Genomic DNA, 24,394 nt, shown 5'->3' with positions numbered 1-24,394 from the left:
TAGGGCAGAAGACCAAAAGCATGGTCAGAGAGGAAGAGGGGTGGAGATGTTTAGGGAAGGAATTCCATAACTCAGGGCCTTGGCAGCTGAAGGCACAGCTGCCAATGGTGGAGTGATTAAAATTTAAAGAGGCCAGAATTAGAAGAGTGCAGATATCTTGGAGGGTTGTGGAGCTGGAGGAAATTATGGGGAGAGGGAGGGGTGAGGTTATGGAGGGATTTGAAAATGTGGATGAGAATTTTAAAATTGAGGCAATGCCAGATTGGAAGTCAATGTAAGTCAGTAAGCACAGGGGTGATGGGTGAAAGGGACTTGTTGCAAGTTAGGATATGGCAGGAGAATTTGATGACCACATGTTCATGCAGGTAGAGCGTGGGAGGCCAGCCAGAAGTGCTTTGGAATAGTCATGTCTAGAGGAAACAAAGGCACGGATGAGGGTTTCAACAGCGGGTGAGCTAAGACAGGGTACAGAGTTGGGTGACGTTAGAGAGGTGGAAATAATTGGTCTTCCATGTATATGACGGAAACGTGGGGAGATGGTGGTGTAGTAATGTCACTGGACTTGTAATCCAGAGACCCAAACTAATGCTTTGGGGACATGGGTTCAAATCCCACTGGAGCTGGTGGAATTTAAATTCAATTCATAAAATCTGGAATTGAAAGCTAGTCTCAGTAATGGTGACCATGAAACTATTATCGATTGTTGTAAAACCCTATCTGGTTTAAATATCCTTTTAGGGAAGGAAATCTGCTGTCCTTACCCAGTCTGCCCTATATGTGATTCTAGATCCACAGCAATAAGGTTGACTCTGAACTGCCCTCTGAAATAGTCTAGCATGCCACTCGGTTCAAGGGCATTTAGGGTTGATCCTGCCAGCGATGCCCATATCCTATCAAAGAATAAAAACAAAACTCATCTCGGGCTGAAATATGATGCCAAAGTTGCAAACAGACTGATTCAGTCTCAGACAGTTGCCTGGGAAAGAGATAGAGTCACTGGCTGGAGAACAGACTTGTGGCAAAAACAACAGCTTTGGTCTTTCAAATATTTAGTTTGAGGAAATTTTTGCTCATTCAGTATTGAATGTTGGACAAGCAATTTGACAATTTGGATACAGTGGAGGGTTTGAAAGAGGTGGCAGTGAGATAGAGCTAGGTGTTGTCATGATACATGTGGAAACTGACACTATTTTAAAATGATGTTGCTGATGATGAGAAGCATGTATTAAAAAATAGGAGGAGGTTAAGGATAGATCCTGAGGGGACACCAGCAGTAATGGTGCATGAGTGGGAAGAGAAACCATTATGGATGATTGTCAGCTAGCTACGACTGGATAAATAAGAATGCAACCAGCCATCTCACCCAGCTAGATAACTCTGGAGAGGATTTGGAAGCAGATGGTGTGATCAACCATGTCAAAGACTACAGAGGACGAGGAGGGATAGTTTACCTATTTAAACATAGGAATATGTAAATTCATAGCTCCCTGGAAATTGGCACTTATTTATCCTACATTTGAAATTTTCTTGTATATTATAAGAATTTCGATAAAAACAATGGCTTTGCAGTTGAGAGTGTATTTTCTAACAGTTGCTTTGTGAACTGAGTCTCCTGAAGTCAGGTATAAGGCCAAAATTGAAGGTGACAATTTACAATATTGGTTAGATACCAAAATCACAGGAGAATATGGAACAATTTTCAAATGAAATGTCTTTGGAATAAATAAAACTTTCAGGTCACTGAATTATAGGGCAGCATTTTCCCGTCGGCGAGCGGGGGGGGGCAGGGCCCGCTCGCCAACACGTAGTGACATCGGGTGGGCGTCCCGATGTCAGCGCACGTCATTTAGATTTTCAGTTCGGTGCCAAACTGTCAAAGTCCTATTAAGGCCATTTAAAATCTAATTAACTCAATTTAATGAGCTGCCCGTCCAACCTTAAGGTTGGCGGGCAGGCGAAGAGACCAGGCGGCCTTCGCATTTTTCATGAAACCTCATCCACGGGCGGGATGAGGTTTCATGAACTGTTTTAAAATCTAGTAAAAATTTATACATTTATTCTTTGACATGTCCCAGCTCATGTGATAGTGTCACATGAGGGGATATGTTTTAAAAGTTTAAAAATCCTTCATTTAAAAGCTTAACACTGAAACAAATCTCTGCGCTCTCTCGCGCGCATGTGTGAAAGAGCACAGGGAACCACTCAGGGAATTCCACCCCCCCCACCCCCACAGGGAGCGCTCAGCGCTTTTAGGCGTGCGTCACGATGGGCTGGCCTTAATTAGTCTGCCACGTAAAATGGCGGCACAGACCCGATCGGGGGCGTCGATCAGATTTGCACCCGCCCCCGCACAACCCACCTGACGGCGGGAAAATTTTTCCCATAGTTTCAATTTTGGCGGTGAAAATCCCATGGCAGTGTTCAAGACGCAAAATGACAAATTCTCAAAATATAAATCTATTCATTACAATTAAATGCATTTCAGAGATTTTACTACAAAATTAGTGATAGAATGGAACAAATACTAGACAATAATAAGATCACATTCTAAAGGGATATATATGTTGGAAATGGTACCACAATTGAATGGTACAGAAGGGACATAGTCCAAAATTACACAATGTTCATTGAGTTGAGAACAGTCCAGTTCAACCTAGTTGCATTAGTTCATCTCTTTTGCTTTTGTGCTGAGGTTGACTATTAGTGGAAAGATCAGAATAACAGCAGCAGCAATCACCAGTGGTAACCGCATTAAACATGGCTGTTACTATTAGAAGACAATTAACAAAGGTGTGTGAAAGCAATACCATGATAGTTTGAGTACATGGTGTACACTAAGTACCTTCGTAACACTATCCACGGCAGTTGTTTTTCTATGACTATATTTGCATACGGTGAGAGAGATTTGTGTAAACAGTCACTAGTAGGGCCACCTGTTTATGTCTGATAAATTTCCAATCCAAACAGATTTCTTAATGCAAATAAAAGGGATTGCAACCACAATTCAGAGGTCACATGCAAATACTGACAAACATGGTACATCATTTTTTTTGTTTTTTTCTATTCCAACATGGTATGTAAGCACTCTTAGAATAGTACTCCCATATGAGAATATCCTCACTTCCCACATCAGCAACCCTTATGCCCTCTCTGAGCAAGTTTGACAATACTTGACAAAACATATCCAGTATTTCTTATTGCTGTTTGTATGCCCATTCCTCCAGGAATTGAGTTGAAAATGCTCCAATTTTATTTCACATAAAGTGGACTTTAACTCTTGTGTCTTGGTTGGTGAACTGTGGTCCAGAAGTGAAAGGACATGTGTTAATCTAGTGTACCACTTCATCCCCCACATAGAAAATACATGTGTATTATGATGCCTTTTTTGGATTGGAAGCATTCTTCATCATAAACTGATTGCATATGAAATAAACATTTGACTTCACAGTCACCAGGGTATTTTTCCACAAGTAAGATACACCTTTAGATCTGGTTACCACCCGTTCAACAAGCTACTCTGGGTACTCCAAAGCTCATCCATCCACAATGTTACATAAACTGGAACAGTAAAGAAACTCAATAGCCATACAATGTATGTTTGCTATATTCCTAATAGTTGTAAATAAAACATGCATAATATTCCAAATCTCTGGAAAAATAGCATAGTTATAGCATAAGAATTTTACATAATTCAGAGATTTATTAATAACATCATGCAACCTCATCTTCTCAAACTGACATTATCCATGCATGCAGGTGTAAAATATCTTGGGATAGGGGCTACTCTGAGGGCAAATGGTCAGTTTTTTTATTCATACATGCGATTTGGGCATCGCTGGCTAGGCCAGCATTTATTGCCCATCCCTAATTGCCCTTGAGAAGGTGGTGGTGAGCTGCCTTCTTGAACCGTTGCAGTCATGTGGTGTAAGTATACCCACAGTGCTATTAGGGAGGGTGCTCCAGGATTTTGACCCAGCAACAGTGAAGGAATGACGATATATTTCCAAGTCAGGATGGTGACTGGCTTGGAGGGGAACTTTCAGGTGATGGTGTTCCCATGTGTCTGCCCTTGTCCTTCTAGATGGTTGTAGTCGTGGGTTTGGAAGCCTTGGTGAGTTCATGCAGTCCATCTTGTAGATAGTACACACTGCTGCCACTATGCATTGCTGGTGGAGGGAGTGAATGTTTGTGGATGGGTGCCAATCAAGTGGGCTGCTTTGTCCTGGATGGTGTCCAACTTCTTGAGTGTTGTTGGAGCTGCACTCATCCAAGCAAGTGGAGAGTATTCCATCACACTTCTGACTTGTGCCTTGTAGATGGTGGACAGGCTTTGGAGAGTCAGGAGGTGAGTTGCACACTGCAGGATTCCTAGCCTCTGACCAGCCCTTGTTGCCACAGTATTGACATGGCTGGTCCAGTTCAATTTCTGGTAAATGGTAACTCCCCAGATGTTGATAGTGGGGGATTCAGCGATGGCAATGCCACTGAATGTCAAGGGGCGATTGTTAGGTTCTCTCTTGTTGGAGATCGTCATTGTCTGGCACTTGTGTGGCATGAATGTTACTTGCCACTTGTCAGCCCAAGCCTGAATACCGTCCAGGTCTTACTGCATTTGGACACGGACTGCTTCAGTATTTGAGAAGTCACGAACGGTGCTGAACATTGTGCAATCATCAGTGAACACCTCGACTTCCGACTTCATGCTGGAAGGAAATTCATTGATGAAGCAGCTGAAGATAGTTGGGCCTAGGAAACTACCCTGGGGGAGTACCCTGCAGCAATGTCCTGGAACTGAGATGATTGAACTCCAACAACCAAAACCATCTTCCTTTGTGCCAGGTATGACTCCAACAGTGGAGAGTTTTCTCCCTGATTCCCATTGACTCCAGTTTTGCTAAGGGATGCTACACCCAATCAAATGCTGCCTTGATGTCAAGGGCAGTCGCCTTCACCTCATCTCGGGAGTTCAGCCCTTTTGTCCATCTTGCCTAACCTGGCCAAAAAAGTTCCATGGACCAATGGTTTCCATGAATCAGAGTTTAATATTAGCAAGTTCAACTGAAAACCCTGACAGATCCAAACTGAATCATTAAAATTGCATTTTTGTAAATCAATCATAGATCAGCATGGATGGAAAAACAGAAGGAAAAATCTTTAAAGAAATGCAACATTTTGTGGCCATCAAGGGCTCAAGTACATTGTACTTAGTCGGTGACATACCACTCACCTTCACATTAAAACACTCTATGAGAAAACTTTGATTCACACTAAGGTCGCATTCACCAAAAACTAGCAATTCTCCACAAAATATCTGCAAATGTAAGTTGTGTTTGAGAAACTACGCTGCAATTAGAGGTTTTGCTGAAAAAGCTGAATTAAATAATAAGCAGAAATTACAATGTACATACTTTTAAGGTGTGGATTGCAAATTGACAGAAGGAAACTGGGGAGGGGAGCACAGCCAAAGATGACCATTCATTACAAAGATATAATCAAATCGGAAATGAACCTTTCAGATGACAGTTGCCTAAGGTTATCATGGGTATTTTATGACAACAACTGATAGAGTTAAGACTAGAAAGATCCACATAAATGATCTCATCTGAAGCACCAAAGAAAATCACTAAAAATCTCCTAAAATTGGATAAGAAGAGGGTGCATCACTTTCCTCATCAATCTCCAAGATTCCAGGGAATTCAACCCCTCCCCTCCCTGGCAGGATCTATGCTCTAAGGCTAGGATATAATCAATCAAGGGGGTCTAGTGGAACAGGTTCCTGTCAAATAACTGGTACAACGTCCATGGTTGTTTAGTCAAACCACTAGAGCCAGCAGGACCAACAGAAGATCACACAACTCCAAACCTTAACAAAGACACTTGGCTATCTCAACTTAAGTCTTATCAGGACACACCATGGGTTCCAATCTATGTCTAAGTCAAGACCCATCTAAACTTAGAATGTCAGGTTAACAATACTTTTACTTCATGTATGAAAGGGTACATATATGCATATAAGGGACATGGTGTTACAGGTAAGCTCTTTCAACTTAAATGGTTTGCCAAAATCATAAATAATTGCTGGCTTTACCTTGTGCATGTCACTCAAGAATTATGAAGCCATAGAAACAACTGGCATTGCGGGTAGACTCTCCAGAATTTGGAACCTCGGACTGGAGGAAAAGAATTGTACAACACTAAAAGTCATGTGTGAAAAAGGGCTTCAAACTAGAAAATTAGTCTTTCAAATTCTTGCTTATATTACACCATATGAAGAGTTTTTTTTTCCAGTAGAAACTTTCATGAACAGAATATTCTAAACTGTAAAAGATTTCTTCAGATGCTGACACCATTTTCACAGCTGGCTCGTTAAGTGACTTGTCTATTTACAGTTATCCACATAATCGTTATAGCAGATCAGAGATCTAATGGCACCCGCTCTCAACATAAGTTGCTTTTGTTAAGGTGAATACTTCTAAATAAGCAATATAATGAACATGTGTATTTTCATATCACTGGATACTTGCATAACTGGTCACTTGGATAATTCTCAAAATTACTCTCATTTACAAACGAGGAGCAATGGATGAAGAACAGGGAATGTGGAACTGTGGGCTGAATTTAATGGTCACAGCAGTGGCCTTGTCCATGCCCCAAAGCTGGGGGAAACCCCAACATGGCTATTTTTGGAAGGCCCAACAGAATTCAATGGCAATCAGGGAGTTAACTGCCCACCTTCAGCACTTCTGCCCCTTGAAGAGTGGAGGTCCCACTTCCAAGAGCTACCTGCCAGAGGGCTGACAGCTCTTCATCTAGAGCAGTGGCCATTGTTGGGACTGCAGCAGGTGCGAACCAGTGCAGATGGAAGAGGCCATGGAACTAAAGTAAGTTGGTGAGGCTCACAGGAGCCAGACAGGCATGCCCTGACAAGGTTGTGGGGGGGTGGGAGCGAGCAATGATCATTGCGGAGGGCCAGTAGGAAGGCAGGTGGGAGGAAAGAGGTTCAGCGAGGTCAGTCCTTGCTGCCAGGGTGGCCCTTAGTGCACCACATGGTGCTTGATCAAAAGGATCCCCTGACCCCTGAGCCAAAAAGGCTACTGGCCTTTACCAGGCACAAGGCTCCACACTGCTGTAGAGTATCAGCAGCAACAGGGTGAGGCCCTTAAGTGACCTTTACTTGGACACTTAAGGGCCTCAATGACCTCCGGATGGGAAGGCCAACGTCAATGTTCCTTCCGCCTAACTTAATTGCAGGAAATTAGGAATGCGATGGGCACTCCACACCCCACCTCTCTCCCGATTCTAATGGTTCCCCCCACCCAACCACCTAGTCTCTTAATCCGATCCTGAGGGCAGCATTAATTTCTGCCCTGTACGCGAAATGACAGACACTGGAATCTTCATCATGCCTTCATTCTATGCAAGGTGCAGCCTTCTTGTCTGATGAATAGCTTCCTTTCTGAAGAAGACTTAATCATCAGTACAGGCTGACATGTGCGATGTTGAGAAAACAAGTCATAAAAAAACCATTACAGGTAGAGTAGAAAACAAGCACAGGCATGCATTACCCCAGTCTGAAGCTCTTGTAATTGAAGTCTCCATGAAATATAATTTGCAGATCAGGACAGTTTAAAATGTGGTACTATTGTACTAAATTGTGGGATCACTGCACGAGTTGAGTGCTCTAAATTTAATCGACTCTACATGGGCAACTGTATTGAAAGCATAAGCAGCAAATATTAGCTTTTCATAGGCCTATTACAGCATATTTTAAAAGAAATACTATAAAGACATAAAAAAGATCACCTTACAATAAGCCTTCAAACACTACTCCAAACTTGAGCACATAATGTAGGTTTTCATTGCAAAAATGAGGGACTGCTGCACTGAGGTGCAGTCTTTTGGATGAAATGTTAAATTGAGACAGCATTTGTCTCTTCAAGTGCAAGAAATAGAAAATTCCATAGCATTTTTTCAAAGAAGAGCAAAGGGAGTTATCCTGGTATTTTTTCCCCTCATTGGGAAAATGCTGAATCTCCATTCAGTATTGTGCCAATCTGGAGAAACACAATGCAGAGAATGTTCCTCTAATCTGTGACAGTTTCTGTTTTTACAAAAAGCAGGCCACTGATTTGCTATTTGAAAAAGATGAATGTTACAATAGAAAAACTGATGTCTTTGTACAAGCAAGTTAACAAAGAGAAAGTTTACACTAAAAACTAAGTTACAAGTTATTCACTGTAATTCCATCACAGATAAATCTATTTGCAGCAATCGGGTACAAAGCGATGCATTTTTAAAATGCTTTCATGGGATGTGAACATTGCTGGCAAGGCCAGCATTTGTTGCCCATCGTTAATTCCCCTTGAAAAGGTGTTAGTAAGTCGCCAGTTAAACTGCTGCAGTCCACCTGGTTTAGGTACATTCACAGTATTGTTAGGAAAAGAGTTCCAGGATTATGACCCAGCGAAAGTGAAGGAAAGACGATCTAGTTCCAGGTCAGGAAGCTGTGTGGCTTAAAGGCGAACTTGCAGGTGGTGACATTCCTATGAATCTGCTGCCTTTGTCCTTCTAGGCAGCAGAGGTTATGGGTTTGGAAGCTGCTGGCAAAGGAAGCATGCTGCAGTGCATCTTGTATTTGGTACATTCTGTTGCCACTGTATTGGTGGTGGACAGAGTGAATATTTAAGGTAGTAGATGAGGTGCTGATAAAGTGGGCTGCTTTGTCCTAGTTGGCATCAAATTTCTTGAGGGTTGTTGGAGCCAGACTCATTCTGGCAACTGGAGAGTATTCCATCACATTCCTGACTTGTGCCTTGTAGATGGTGGTCAGGCATTGGGGAGTCAGGAAGTGAGTTACTCGCTGCAGAATTCCTAGCCTCTGACCTCGCTACGGCTGGTCTAATTCAGTTTCTGGTCAATGGTAAATCCCTTGGATGTTGATAGTGGGAGACTGAATATCAAGGGGAGATGGTTATTTCTCTCTTGCTGGAGATTGTCATTGCCTGGTACTTGTGAGCATGAAGTTACTTGCCACTTATCAGCCCAAGTCTGAATGTTGTCCAGGTCTTGCATGGACATGGACAGGTTCTGTATCTAAGGATATGTCCATAATTAATGTGGGCCTTAAACACAGTGCAAAGCAGCAGTATAACTTACACTAAATTCATAAATCTGTTTTTAAACCTAAATCTTTGCTATCACTTATTCATAAATATAAACAATATTTAGTATGCAATTGGGGTAATCAAAACTTAGTTGGCAATATATGCTTTTATTCATTCATGGGGATGAGAGTGCTGCTGGAAGGCCAACATTTATTGCCCATCCCTAAATGCCCTTGATAATGAGCCACTTTCTTGAACCACTGCTGTCCATGTGGTGTAGGTACACCCACAGTCCTTTTAGGGAGGGAGTTCCAAGGCTTTGACCCAGCAACAGTGAAGGAATACCAATATAGTTCCAAGTCAGGATGGTGTGTTACTTGGAGGGGAACTTGCAGGTGGTGGTGTTCCCTTGCATCTGCTGCCTTTGTCATTCTAGGTGGTGAGGTCACAAGTTTGGAAGGTGCTGTTGAAGGATCATTGGCGAGTTGCTGCAATACATCTTGTAGGTGGTACACACTGCTGCCATGGTGCGCTGTTGGTGGCGGAATTGAATGTTTAAGGTGGTTGATGGGGTGCCAATCAAGCAGGCTGCTTTGTCCTGGATTGTGTTGAGCTTCTTGAGTGTTGTTGGAGTTCTACTCATCCAGGCAAATGGAAAGTATTCCATCATGTGGGCCCACAGCACAAAACTTTCCATGAATAGACACAAATTGGAATTGACATGTCAGTCAGGGGCCTCAAGGACGGTTGTTTGGTGCATGAGGGCTAACTTTGTATTGGGACAGACAAAAGTGAGGCTCATGGGGTGTGAAGAGTGTTAGACAGCACTGATCTCTCAGTCGTCCTTTCACTCTACACAGAGGTCCACTTCTGATTCCGTGGTAAACCAAATTCACTTAATTGGTACGGGCATTCCAGCTTTTGTCCAAATAACTCTCACACTGGAAGGATTTAGTCATGCCTAGGCTGATAAGGCAAACACCAGAGAACTATTATAAACAAAAACAAAAATAGCTGGAAAAACTCAGCAGGTCTGACAGCATCTGCGGAGAGGAACACAGTTAACGTTTCGAGTCTGTATGACTCTTCATCAGTGACTGCCACTTCTCTTCCAGGAATGCCTACCCTGAGAACTACTACAGGTAGGCTAAAAGACAAGCACAGGCATGCATTCCCACAATCGGAAGGCACCGTAATTTAACTGAAAAAGTTCCGTCCCTCAGAATTAATATGCCCTACCTTGATAAATATACAATTCAAACTCATCCTAAAAATTATCTTACATCATAGCATTACACATATGTATAAATATAATGCAATTGTATAAAATAAATGCATCTTTCACAAGTAAATAAAAAGATCCCGAGATTCCATGGGACCATTCACTGTAGAACATTCATTTACATTCCCATTGGTTTTAGATAAGCACAACTCCTGTGTGACACAGCAGCACTATGATGGGAAGGGAGGACATTGGCTTCCTTTAAATACTTTGGATTGGCTGAAGATTGCAGCAGCGATAAGTAATGAACTTTTTGCAAGCCTTTGATTTGGATGTAGCTGTAATAGGTGATTCATGTGAAATTTTGTGCCGCTTTTAAAGAATGTCTACAACAGAAGAAGTAGGTACAGGTAAGAACACCACATTGGAAGGAAGTGAAGAAGAGAAGCCCAAAATTATAATGAAGCCTATCTTCAGACACTTCTGCTTGAAATGCTGAAAAGGAGAGACAAACTGGTGAACTACTGAGTGTCCATGCAATAAAATCAGAAAAAGTGCTGTGGGTATTATTCAGAGAGAAATGGCAATGACACCCTCATAACTGCAGGTCAGTGGCAGAAAACGTTCATTGGTGAAGATGGGCAAGTAACATCCATCCACCATCCCTTTTCCTTCTCGGATATTATGGGCACCAATGCACTATTCTATCTCTAAAATTAATGATTGTACAGTTCAACCTTCTCTATACTCTGTGGTTCAGGGTATCTAACTCTCTATTATACAATATATATCACTAACTTGACAAATTGTAATTACTTGGAATCAGAATCTTAAAACTCCTTTCATTTAACAAAGTTGCTGTGTGAAACCACCCAGGAAACTGGCCTCAGATGTTTGCCTTCACCTAAGTAAATAAGAAACTTTCTTACAATGCCCACAAAAGGCAGGAGACCAAAAGGGAAAATTAGACATTAAAGAGCTAGTCTCCCAATGTTGCAGAAGTAGGCCTTAGACATGCTGGGGGAGATGACGAGATCAGTGGCACAGTGCAGGTAGCAGGTTATTGAGTGAACACCTAAGACAATTGCCATGGCATCCCAATATCACAATAAATAAAAGGGTTCAGGGGTGTGTAATGCATTGAAAGAATTGTAATTTCCTTGAAGCAAAGGAAATGGAATATTGGCAATGGTGACAAAGATGGTGGCATCCTGGATGGTATTACAAGTGTTATGAGATCCAGACATACCTTCTTGTGGAGTGGAGGTTAGCAACTCTACATCCCAACAGGCCTTGGGAGTTTCGCACATGCACGGGCCAGGAGTGGGCGATGCATGCACAATCCGGCATTTGAAGTCCTTCGAGGTGAAGACACGGGTCCAGTGTGCCTGCACAAAAAGAAACTGGTACAAAAAAATTGAGTCTTATGACCCAGGAGTAGTGCCATAACCAGAGAAGAGTGCCAGGGAGAAGGGACAGAAAGAGGCCCCAAAAGGAGAGGGGACAGGGAGAGGTCCCATTTAAGAAGAAAGAGGAGCAGGGAAAGAGGCTGCAAGCAGAAAAAGACTTTAAGTGGTGAGGGTTCAGGAGAAGCCCTGGCAATTGAAGGAGGCAGCAGAAGGTTGGAGGCTCCATGCTGTGGGCCGTTGGGGCAGAGGTAACCTTTTGAAGCCATGGTGTACTGCTCGGCATGGTCGAAGAGCTGAACTGTGCTTTAGAGTTAGTACTTGAGTGCATACTTATGAATCCAGGGGAATGAAGCCTTGGGAGACTAGATTGAAATCCCATGAGATGGGCCTTTGTTGACGCTATCCAACGTGGAATGGCCTTTGGAGAGAATTCTAAGGCAAGATCATTGAAGGTGAAGACTGGAATCCCTCATGAGCGAGACAGAGTTTCAATGAGATTGGTTGACTCACAGAGTTTCCTGATGTCTGGGTGGGTTATTGAGAAATCTGGGGAATCTGTCTCGGTTGCATCTGCCATTGAATGTGTAGTGTGGTGTGTTCGACTACAGTTTATCTGTTAATTCACACGCACCTCATATTAACGCTGAATGTTAGAGTTTTTAATAGATATTGTAAATTGTTTTATCTTTCTGACCTTGTAAAGTTTATTTTCGTTTGTTCAAAACCCAGGAAATCTTGTGCCTTTATTCCCTTATTAACTGTCTTGAATCTCAATCTTTGTCTACTTTAAACAAAAGCTATTGGTCCCTAACTGGATTGCACCAAAAAAAGTAGGCGTTTGGTCCAGGATCATAAGAATAGTTATGAACAAACAATAGGCTGTTTGAAATTAGTCAGTGGTACAGACATTGTGTGGTAACAACTTTTGCAGCCACAGGAAGACCTAAGTGCAGATGATCTTAGCTGAAGAAGAAGCTGACATAACTATTCCGCAGTCTCTTCTTAGACAAGTTTCTCACTGAGTCTTTCATAAGATCTGTGTAGCCAGTGAACATTTTTTGGGGTGGAGTGTTGTAAAGTAATATCACTTGAGGTTCATCCCCATATGGAGCTTTACTGTTCTTTCCTCCCATCTGTACTTCACCTTCTTCTCCTCCGTTAAAACAGAAAACAAAATAATTCCATAACTGTAGATCAAAGTTCTTTAATACAGGTAGATGGAAATATCCCAATGATCCCTCAGAGGCAAGGTCAGCTCTGTCCAGGTGTAACTAAGAAAAATAATCCAAAATCCTACTGTAGCTCATGCTATCATCAGGCTAATCATCAAAGTGTCCCCAGGATTTGGGCTCCAAAGTAAAGCATTTCAAGCAGTACCAGCAGTATTGGCTGATGCTGGCGACAGAACATTCCTCTTTTCATTCATTCTATGTTAGCCTTGGCTCATTGTAGCTCCAATGCTGTTATCATCACTATAATGTATTACATGACCTACCATTAGCATTGCCCCCTGTATATATGGAAGGTCTCAGGCCTGAATGGCAGCATAGCCATTTTGCGCAGAAACCTGACAAAAACAGGAAGAAATGGGAATCTAGAGAAAATGAATTTGGGTTCAAATTTCATTCATTAGTTGATTGTTTTGATTCTTATTTTCACTCCCAACCAAACATCTTTTTTCTATAGCAAATATTTAAAATCTCAAAATTGTTCTTTTTCCAGTCCCCCTCTTTCTTCTGCAGCTCCAATTGATCTACAAATTTTTAGTTTCATTTGAATTGTTAAATTGTTTTAATAAACAATTAAAACTTTATTTTACAGTCAGCATGTTTTTTTCTACCCTTCTTATTATTGACATCAACAACCTGCTTTCATTTCACTTGTTTAACAAAAGATAAAATTGTGTGATTTGTTGCTATTTTTTGGCTTTTGTTATTTCTGTATATCCAGAATGGGCAGTATCTCCTTATTTTGTCCTCCGGTTCCAATGATTTTAAACAGACAGTTGCTTACTCTTCAAATGCTCATTGTTCCATTTATCTCAGCTCTCCTCCATTGGCCTATTTTTTGTTATATTGGGGTACGCTATGTCAGACCTCTTTCTGAAATTAGTAACTGGCCCTGACACTGAAAAATGTCACAATTAAGAATATGAAAAAATACTAAATAGATAAAGATACAATGTAACAATAGTGAAAACAAGCAAAGATTCTCTTGAAACAATGAAGGTCTGCACCCAATGTATTGAAATGTTACAAATTAGTTTCACTGGGGCATTTTAAAGAACATTCTGTGAATTTGGATTATTTTTGGTCAAAAATTCTACTCAGCGTCTGTCCTGAATTAGCATATTAACTGCTTTTTCCTGGGTTTTTTTGGTCCAGATTTTAAGTGAACAGATTACACTGGGGTTAGCAAAATCAGAGCCAAATGTACTCCTGCGGTTCCACAGATTACACATTTTCAGCAGAAATACTTATTTTATAATGTTATGCAACATGCAGTCTAAAATTGGTGCCACAGAGTGTAAGCATCCTTGTGTCATCACATGTTAATTCAATGGTGCAGGGGGAAAAGTGAAACATCCAAAGGGTGAAGTTCTCCAGATTTCTCTTGAAAACCAGCTACAGAATGGCATTGATGGAGGCCAGAGTGTCTGTTTTCTCAGCTGCTGAACAGCTATGCCATGGGATGTAACAGCCAACACAATTCGGTGAAAAAAAACCCAGTGATACTCTAGTTTCAACCAATCAGAGCTGGTAAGAGTGAATGAGGAAATACGCAGTAGTTTCACATTCTGGGCTTTTCTTATTTAGTTAAACAAAGGAGTGGTGAGGGCCAATTCGATATGAAAAAGAAAATCTGATAGAGATTAAAGGAATAGCAGGGATACTAAAAAGTGCTTTGCTTTGTTTTGACAGAAAAGTGGAATGAGGACATGCAAAAGGAAGAGTGGAAGTCATTAGATTTATGCTGATTTCCCCTAAAGATGGTGGCAGAGCATCATTCAAATACATTGATTTCATAAAGTTGCATAGATTATATAATTCTTTTTCACTAAACATTTTTACTTAAAGTGTCTAATCTAAAACAGAAATTGAATTGAATTTTGTTTTGAGAAGTAATGTCACATATACCACTGATAACTTCCTCCGTTCAGGTTAAGTGCCAATGGATTCAACTTCATAAAGCAGGATCCGATTTAAAAAAACTATGCTATTGGTTCAATATTATGAAAGTTATTCGGTGAAGTGGTATAATTCTATAACTTAAACTGGAGTACAGCAAACTTGGTTTTAGCAAGGAAAGAGTCATGTTACCACTTGTAACTGAAGTCATGGCAAGTTCTAATGTGATATCTCATTAGGCTTTGTAAGAAAATTAAGAAATGGTTTTGGAGGCATTTTCATTTGTGAAGGTAACAACAGCTTGCATTTATATAGCACCTTAAATGTAGTAAAATATCCCAAGGCGCTTCACAAGAGTGTTATCAGACAAGATTTGACACCAAGCCACATAAGGAGATATAAGGAAAGGTGATCAAAAGTTTGCTCAAAGAGCTTTAAGGAACATCTTAAAGGGAGAAAGAGAAGACAAGGAAATCAGGAATATGCACAAAGCCCAATTTAAGGAATACAGCAATAAATTATAGGGATCATCACAGCTAAGTCTGACTCTGATCTCACCCTATGTTGACATAGTCGATTTGTAGCATAGGTCCTTGACAGTTATCAAAATCAGAAACCCTGGCTGATTTTCCCCTTCCATAGCTTAAGAAACAAATCTATATGACAAAAAATTATCATTTGTTGTTTAATGGCTTTTTCAATAATCAGCTAAGACCTTAGAATTCCATTTTGCTGGTGAACAATAAAGTGCCTGCAATATCTGAACCCCAACAGCAGCCACTGTTTTTTTAATTCTTTCATGGAATGTAAGCTTCACTGGCAAGGACAGCATTTGTTGCCCTAATTTGCTCTCAAGAAGGTGGTAGTGAGCTGCCTTCCTGAATCACTACAGTCCATCTCATTACTGTTGGAACAAGTTCCAAGTTTTTGACCCAGAGACAGTGAAGGAATGGTGATATACTTCCAAGTCAGAATAGTGTGTGGTTTGGAGGGGAACTTGCAGGTAATGTTCCCATGCAACTTCTGCCCTTGTCCTTCTAGGTGGTAGGTTATGGGTTTGGAAGGTGCTGTTGAAGGAAGCTTGGCAAGTTGCTGCAGTGCATCTTGTATATGGTACAGACTGCTTCAAAATTGTGTTGGTGGTGGAGATACTGAATGTTGAAGGTGTTGGGTATGGTGTCAATCAAGCAGGCTAATTTGTCCTGGATGGTGTCCAGCTTCTTAAGTGTTGTTGGAACTGTGCTCATCCAGGCAAGTAGAAAGTATTCCATCACATTCCTGACTTGTGCCTTATATATGGTGGACAAGCTCTAGGGAGTCAGGAGGTGAGTTACTCACTGCAGAACTGCCAGCCTCTGACCTGCACTTGTATTTATGTGGCTGGTTGAGTTCAGTTTCTGGTCAATGATGACCCTCAGGATTTTGATGGTAATTTTGTTGAATATCAAGGAGCGACAGTTAGACTCTGTCTTGTTGGAGATGTTCATTGCCTGTCACTTGTGTGGGCACAAATGTTACTTGCCACTTATTAGCCCAAGCCTGAATGTTGTCCATGTCTTGCTGCACACAGTTACAGACTGATTCAGTATCTGAGGACTCATGAATGGTACTGAACATCATAAAATCATTAGCGAACATCCCCACTTCTGACTTCACAATTGAGGGAAGATCATTGATGAAGCAGCTGATGGTTGGGCCTAGGAGACTAACCTGAGCAACTCCTGTAACGATGTACTATGGTTGAGATGTTTAGTTTTCAACAACCACAACCCTCTTCTTTTGTGCTGTTTATGGCTCCAACCAGTGGAGAGTTTACCCTCTGATTTCCATTGACTGCAATTTTGCTAGGGCCCCTTGACGCCACACTTGTCAAATGCTATTTTTGTGTCAAGAGCAGTCACTCTCAGCTCATCGCTTGAATTCAGCTCTTTTGTCCATGTTTGGACTAAGGCTGTAATGCGGCCCGGAACGGAGTGGCCCTGGCAGAACCCAAACTGAGCATCAGTGAGCAGGTTATTGCTGCGTAAATGCCACATGTCAGCGCTGTTGACGACAGCTTCCATTACTTTGCTGATGATCGAAAGTAGACTAATGGGGAGTAATTGGCCGGAGTGGGTTTGTCCTGCTTTTTGTGGACAGGACATTCCTGGGCAATTTTCCACATGTATAGTACTACCATGGCATTCAACTGCAACTTATTTCCTGATAAATTCACAGTGATTGATAACAATCATTGATCTTTATAATGCAAATGTTGTCATGTATCAGCCCCATGGATTGTATTACCCGTCATTGTCCTTACTGAGAGAAACTTTTGATCATTAATTATGTACAATAAAAACTGGAGATAAAAATAAAACACACTTTAGAAAGTGAACTGTATTTATAATATCTATGTTTATGATGCAATCTCAAGGTTCCATCGCCAATAGTAATCTGGTTTGAGCGCGCTTAATGCTATTATTTAAACCCCTTGATTTATAATCCATCGTAGTTATCTGTTACATAATGGACAAATGATTTCCTGATAATTAACTACAGATTACCTCAGTTGTTGTGAAAGCTCCCAGATACCTTTCACACCTTTCACTGAACATCACACTATGCTCTACTCAGTTCAACTCAGCTCTCACCATAGTACGGTAACTCCCGAGGGCCAACAAGAAAAAGAAAAGACTAGCAATTCATAATCATCAGAAATATTTGTTAAAGAGGCAATGATGTCACTAGAATATGGTTGAAAGTCCTAATTTTGACACCTGAAGAACACAACAAGGTATCAAATGCATTTCATAACTGTGGTAGGAAATTTTAAACTGCTTTTCTTACAAGTGATTTTGTCATGATGAAAACAGCATACAGCTGTTTGTACTCCTGGGTGCCTTGTTCTTAAAAAGATTTTCCTTTCCAAATTGTTCCCCCCTTTTCTGAAAGAACTGACTCTTTTAATGGTATAGTTTCATAGCTGTCAGTTACCCTGCACAATCCATGTAAGCTGCTTATTCTACATGGGTGAGCTAGACATTGAATATCAACTAACTATTCAACGATGGGAGCATTATAGCCCTTACCTGGAGTAATTAGACAGCAATGAGGAAAAGGAATGCTGGTTATTTTTCTCTCTGGAGAACTAAGGCGAATTGCAGCATCACTTTTCCAAATAGCAATAATCAGAAAATCTGTACTGTTCAGTGCCAAATTACATTGCGTTTGTCAGCTGACCCATCATGTGAACCAACAAATGTCTCTTGAAATGACTATTTTTCCAAAAATCATTGATGATGAGCCAGATATTTTTATCCATTGATGCAAGGGCAGGAACAAAATGTAAGAAAAGAAAGGAATTACATTTTTGTAATGTCTTTCAGAACCTCAGGACGTCCCATTGTGTTTCACAACCAAGAAGTACTTTTGAAATACAGTCTATTATAAAATAGGAAAAACCTGGCAACCAATTTGCATACAGCAAGGTCCCACTACCAGCCATGAGATAAATAATGAATTAAACTATCTCAGCAATGTTGGTTGAGGATAAATGTTGACCAAGTCTTCAGATGAATTTTCTTGCTCTTCTTCAAATAGTGCGATGTAATCTTTTACAGCCCCAAGAGGGTAGAGGTGACCTGGGTTTAATGTCTCATCCAAAATATGGCAATTCTGACAATTCAGCCTCAGAACTGCATTGGAGTGTCTGCCAAGATTTGTGCTGAAGGGCTGGAGAGGGGCTTGAACCAAAAACTTTTGGAATCAAAAGCAAGGATGCGACCAATGAGAAAAGAGAACAAAAGCAAAATACTGTGGATGCTGGAAAGCTAAAAACAGAAAATGCTGAAAGTATTCAGCATATCTGGCAGCATATGTCAGAACTGAACAGGACAGTTCTGACAAAAGGTCAACGATTGAAACACTGGGCGGAATCATCCCAAGTTTGCACCAAGTGTGTAGCGGGGAGAAAAAATGACGCAATGGCAGCTTTTCATGCCATATCGTTCCAAACCCGCCGCATTAATCATGCATTCCCGGGATACACACCATTTCCATGGTGGGCAGGCTCCAATTTGCCTGCCACGCCATCACCTCGCCACTTCATCACGCCAGGCACCACATTTAAAGTACAGCTGTGCTCAGTGCTTTCAACCTGGGACTGCTGGAAAGAAGACATGGCCCTGAAAATCAAGAAGACTGCAGCCCTCAAGCACCTTTTGGACGCCGTGGAAGCCCATTGTGATGTCCTCTACCCCAGCTCTGGCCACAGGAGGGGAGTTACATTACCACTATGGCTTGGTAGGCGATGGCAGTGGGGATCAGTGCCAATGCTGCACAGAAGAGGCTGGCCATCCAATGCAGATAGAGGTTGAATGATCTCACCTGTGCAGCCAGGGTATAGTAACCATCTCTGCACTCTAAACTCATGCACTCAAGCCCATCACACATTCACTGGCATCTCACTCACTGCCAGCTCAATGGACATCACCACCCATTTTCATACATACACTCACATGTCCATTTGGCCTCATCTCCTCTGGAGACTGCCTCCTCAGGTCTAACCATCTTAAGACCACTTGCACAGATCAACATGTGCTCCCACACACACCCTGGGACACCCTCCTCCTCAGTACAGCCTCGTCCTGCAGCCTCATCCCTCACCTGAAGCCACTTCTCCCCCTTCCCCAGTAAAGCCCTAGCCTTGCAGCCAATGAAAAGCCGCCCACATATGGCTGATCTGGTAGGTAGAGACCTACCCATGAGCCCCCCTAAAAGTGATGTGGTGCTGTCTGTGAAGCCTGGCACTGATGACTGTGAGTGCTGACCAGAGCAAGATAGGCAAACATTTAAGTCTCAAGCGAAGTGCAGCCCAAGTGCACTCCTTCTATATTGTTGTTGTGAAACACGTTGGCGTGATTTCCTGCCAACATGGGTAGACGATCCAGTGGGGGAGGGGAGGGGGAGACGAGTCTGGCTGGCTGGCCTTATAATGATATGCTGATGTATTACAGCGAGATTCCCGACATCCGATGGCAGGGAACGTGGTTTGCCATCGAAGGGCTGAGCGGACAATTGCAAACTGATTTCACGATGTCATGAAACTAATTTTTGGCCTTCTCGCCATATTGTCCGCTGATGCTGCAAGCACGTCCAATGCCAGCGGAAAGTCCCAGCCATTAACCCTGTTTCTCTCATCATAGTTGCTGCTAGCGCTGCAGAGTATTTCCAGCGTTTTCTGTTTTTACCACTACCAATGAGCCAGAGGTCTCATCTGATAGGTTGGTGATTGCTATTATGATCAATATCCACAGTTTCGTTACCTCACATGTGTAAGGTGCATGACCACCCAGAATCAGCAACATTGTCAAACTTGATGACATTTTTTAAAAATCCAGTTTACTCTATAAACACTAGATAGAAGAGTATTTTAAAAGTTGTAACACAACTGAAGAATCCGATAATGTTTGTGCATGACTTGAGCCTCACCCTCACAATGCAGGGATCTCAAACTTCTGATTTCACTGTTGACCTCATCAATCCCAAGCTAGCACCTCAAAAGGGACAAACTACTCAGGTTTTGGAACACTGTGACAGGTGACTTGATTACCAGGATAACTACAGTTCTATCTACCAATGGTTAGGGAAAACAATTTGGTTCAAGGTAACATGCTGTGCCAAATCCCATACATTTCTGCACTTACCACATGTAGCAGTTTCCTGGCCCAATATCACAATTTTGCTTAAAAAGTTCTTATGTCAGCAAAAGCAGTACTTCCCGAGTAGATCTGCATGATAACAAAGTATTTTCCCTATCAATGATTTAATGAGCAAGGTCATTAAACCTCACATATCCTAAATATACATGCATTATTATTTTTATAACAGCCAGGACCTTCTGGTAAAATGACAGTGCTGTTATCTTCATAAAAACATGTGAAACCCCTAGTATGATACCGCAGGCCAGGTTCCTCAACTTGAAATGATTTTTTAAAAATTAAACATCCTAAAAATAGGCCTAGTCTCAGTATGCATTCAAAGGTTAAAGATGCATTTGTTTCAAATTTATACTTGTTGGTCTCACAATATCCAAAGTTAATATTCTGTCCATAACAATTCCCCATTTTTAAATTATATTCTTGTATGTTTTTAAGCAGACAGGCCTACGACATTTCCAGCTACAGTGGACTGTAGTTAGCCTTTGTAAACTCCGTTACAGAATCTCTGTTCATCAACAACTGAAGAACTATGATGCAAGTTGGCAACTGACTTTAGAATAGATTTTTTTCACTCCAAACAATATGGAAAATTTTCTTTTAAAATGAAGCCCAAAATACAAAACAGTTCATGCTTTGTTACCACAATAATATTCATTGAACTCAATGGGCAGAACAGGGTCTGAACATCCATATGATACGTATGCACTCTGATTACTCTTGCTATATTTACAGCAAATCAACTGATCAATCATGGGGTATTTCATAACATTCAACCTTTATTCAAATTGGCACAACCCTGATGTTAGTTAAGCAGAAAGTAATTGCATTTAAAAGAAATCTATATTTTTCATATTCTGGCGACTGGGAGCAAAGCATTTAGATCAGAAAAGGGAGAGAAAAATCAAATTATAATCTTGAAGCACAAGGAGCAGCATTTTGTGTTTATCATCAAACACAAGACAATTTGAACTTGTCTGCACTTTTTAATTTTATTACTTTTTCTAAATTTGTGCAATATTTATTTAACCATTTCAACAGAATGAATTTATGTTGTCAATGTAAAAACATTGAAAGTAGTTAGTAGTTAAAATGATCAGTTTAGTTTTTGTTTGAAACCACTGAGAAGTCCATGGTATTAAAAAAATCTTTGGCAGTGTGCACTCCTACATAAGGGCCTGAATTTTACCCTTGGAGGGCAGGCACGATCGGAGGGCCCACAACAGGTTGGGAAACGGGCCACCGCCCACGATCAGCCCCTGACCGTGATTTTACCCTGGCTGGCCAATTAAGGCCCACCCAGTGTGTAACGCATCTTCCCAATGGTCGGGAAGGGGAGGCCGGGGTCGGAGGCCTGTTAGCCACTGGGTTCAATGGTGACCCGGCGGACAGTTTAAAAACGGCACAGGCAGCTCCTTGAAGGCTGCCAGAGAAGGACATATTTGCAGCGTTCTGAACACCGAGGTTATGGCATCTGTAGCTGGAGACGCCAGGCAGGAGGGTAGGTCAGGTGGGCACTCAGTCCCCCAGTTTTTGGATGAGTGCCTCGTGGTCCTCTTGGAGGAGGTGGCTGCCAGGAGGGACACCCTTGTTCCCAGAGATGGAAGGAGAAGGCCTCTGCACCTAACAAAAAGAGTTTGGGAGGAGGTGGCAGCACAGGTCAGCAGCAACGGCGTTGTGCAGCGCAGCTCAAGGTTTAACGACCTGCTGTGCTTGGGAAGGGTACCATATTGGCATGGATCAGCGTGTTGAAATGTTAAGGTCTGTCCATCCCCCTGTGGAGCTCAGGGGTGCTAGAGTCTGAGTGCCACTGTCAATGATGCTGGAGCTGGCTAATGGGGTGAGCCCTGGCTGCTTGGACTGAGTGCCTTGCAGCTCGAGGGCCATGACTCGGATGTGACCTACAAGGTGCTCCTCAGGTGGGGTTGGCCAGGTTGCAATGTCGCTGCAGGTAGAGAGTGGACTAATCCATCCCCCTCTGTCCTTTCAGGAGAGGATGACCCATAACAACACTAAAAGGTCGCGGACAGGTGGAGGCCGCCCAAATCCCCTAATCCTATCCAGATTCGAGCAGGATGCCTTGGAGATGGAGAGGTGCCTCGCACCTCACTACCGGCTGCTGAGAGGCTGGGGTGTCTGATGAAGGTAAGAGTGCAGTGCACAGAGGTGAGAGTTTCGGATGGTGCAAACATTCTTGTGTAGTCTCATCATTGATGGGAGACTCAAAACTTTGATTCCCCGTTGATCTTTGGAAGACGAGGGCACCATGATGCAGATATCCATGGTCTCACCAGAGTGCCTGGCATGCACAGTGACCTGCAAGCCCTCACACAGGCAACGACCTCAGGTGGTCAGTGCCAGTGTGTGAAATGGATGAGGCGCCCAGTATCCCAGCTAGGTGCCCATCCATCAATGGAGAGCAGGAAGGTCCAGAGTGACCTCACGTTAGCACACAAGCTGCTTGTCGTCTCTGCGGGCTCCTCTCAGGGTGCCCTGAATGACAGCAGCAGCTCCTCTGCCCCTCTGCCAGTGACTGTGACATCTGATAAGGCTGCAATGACTGGGGGGATGTCAGCCATGGCACTGGCCGCTCCCTCGCAAGCGGGGCCAGCACAGGCTGCGCTGTCCAGAGGACGAACGCCAAGATCGTCAAGGCCAACAAGACAGCAGAGTCAGCAGGCTGTCTTCATTGCCGCTGCCACGAGGGGGGGGGCGGGGGGGGCACCAAGATGTAGCACTCAAAAACATAAGTTTAAGGCACCATGAACACAAGAGGGACTGGTCACGGGTGATCTTCTGTTGTGTAATGTTTTGTTTATGTGTACTGGTCTGGGAATGAAGACCAGAGAAGGTGATATTAATTTTTTTGGATTGTCAAAATGAGATAAATTTGTTTTTGCCATAATGGCCTGAGTATGTTTCACCTTTTTATTTTATGGTGCAGGGTACGCCATTATGTAATGCTGGACATGAGTGGCTCTAAACTTTATTGCACAGGCATTGAGTGGACTTTGGATTCAAATAAAAGGGTCATTTCAGACACCCATGGTCATTTCTGACATCCGGGATGCAGACGGCAGCCCTGCCTTGAGGCAGAAGATGATCTTTGGCAGCCTAGCTGAAGGAGCTTTGGATCAAGGCGGCCCTGCCTCCCTGAAGATACAAAGGTCTGCCTCTACGCCCTCAGTGTTCTCCTCACCATGGTCCTCTTCTGATTCACTACTGGATTCATCCTCTGTGGCCTGTGGAGCTACATCAAGATCCTCTTCATCCAGTGGGTCCCCCCCCCCTGCCAGTGCCAGATTGTGAAGAGCGCAGCATGCAACCACTATCAGTGACACCCACTCTGGGGGGCACTGTAGTGCACCCCCTGAACAGTCCAGGCATCGGAAGCGCATCTTCAGAAGACCTATAGTCCTCCCTATCACTGCCCTTGGGGAGACATGACTCCTAATATAACGCTGCTCTACCTCTGTTCATGGATGGCAGAGAGGCGGCATAAGCCACCTTTTCAATGGATAGCTCTTGTCACCAGCAGTCATCCACCCAGTCAGACTGGAGCACTGAATAGCCTCAGCACCTGTGAGTGACCGAGTATATAAGTGTCATAGGAGCTGCCAGGGTACCGTGCACAGACTTGCAGAATCTGCATGCTGTGATCACATCTATCTGCACGTTCATGGAGTGGAATCCCTTCCTGTTGATGAAGGCACCCGACTGACCCGCTGGCGCCTTGATGACCTCATGTGTGCAGGCGATTGCACCCTGGATCCGGGTGAACTCAGCAATTGCTGCAAAGCCTCTGGCTCACTCAGCCTGGCTGGCCTCATCT

The 24,394-nt window shown here is 42.7% G+C and overlaps 1 protein-coding gene across 1 annotated transcript in view; it reads right to left on the bottom strand.

Moving 5' to 3' along the window:
- LOC144696698 (peroxisome proliferator-activated receptor alpha-like) overlaps nt 1-24,394 on the bottom strand; it is a 585,390-nt gene that overhangs the window by 252,875 nt on the left and 308,121 nt on the right. The window contains exon 7 of the mRNA XM_078568315.1: nt 6,089-6,170. The gene's annotated coding sequence lies outside the window, so the exon portion shown is untranslated. The remainder of the gene's footprint in view (nt 1-6,088; nt 6,171-24,394) is intronic.

The sequence above is a fragment of the Cetorhinus maximus genome, chromosome 22, assembly GCF_964194155.1.
Source record: "Cetorhinus maximus chromosome 22, sCetMax3.hap1.1, whole genome shotgun sequence".
Lineage (NCBI taxonomy): Eukaryota > Metazoa > Chordata > Chondrichthyes > Lamniformes > Cetorhinidae > Cetorhinus > Cetorhinus maximus.
This window is presented reverse-complemented; position numbering and strand designations above follow the sequence as displayed.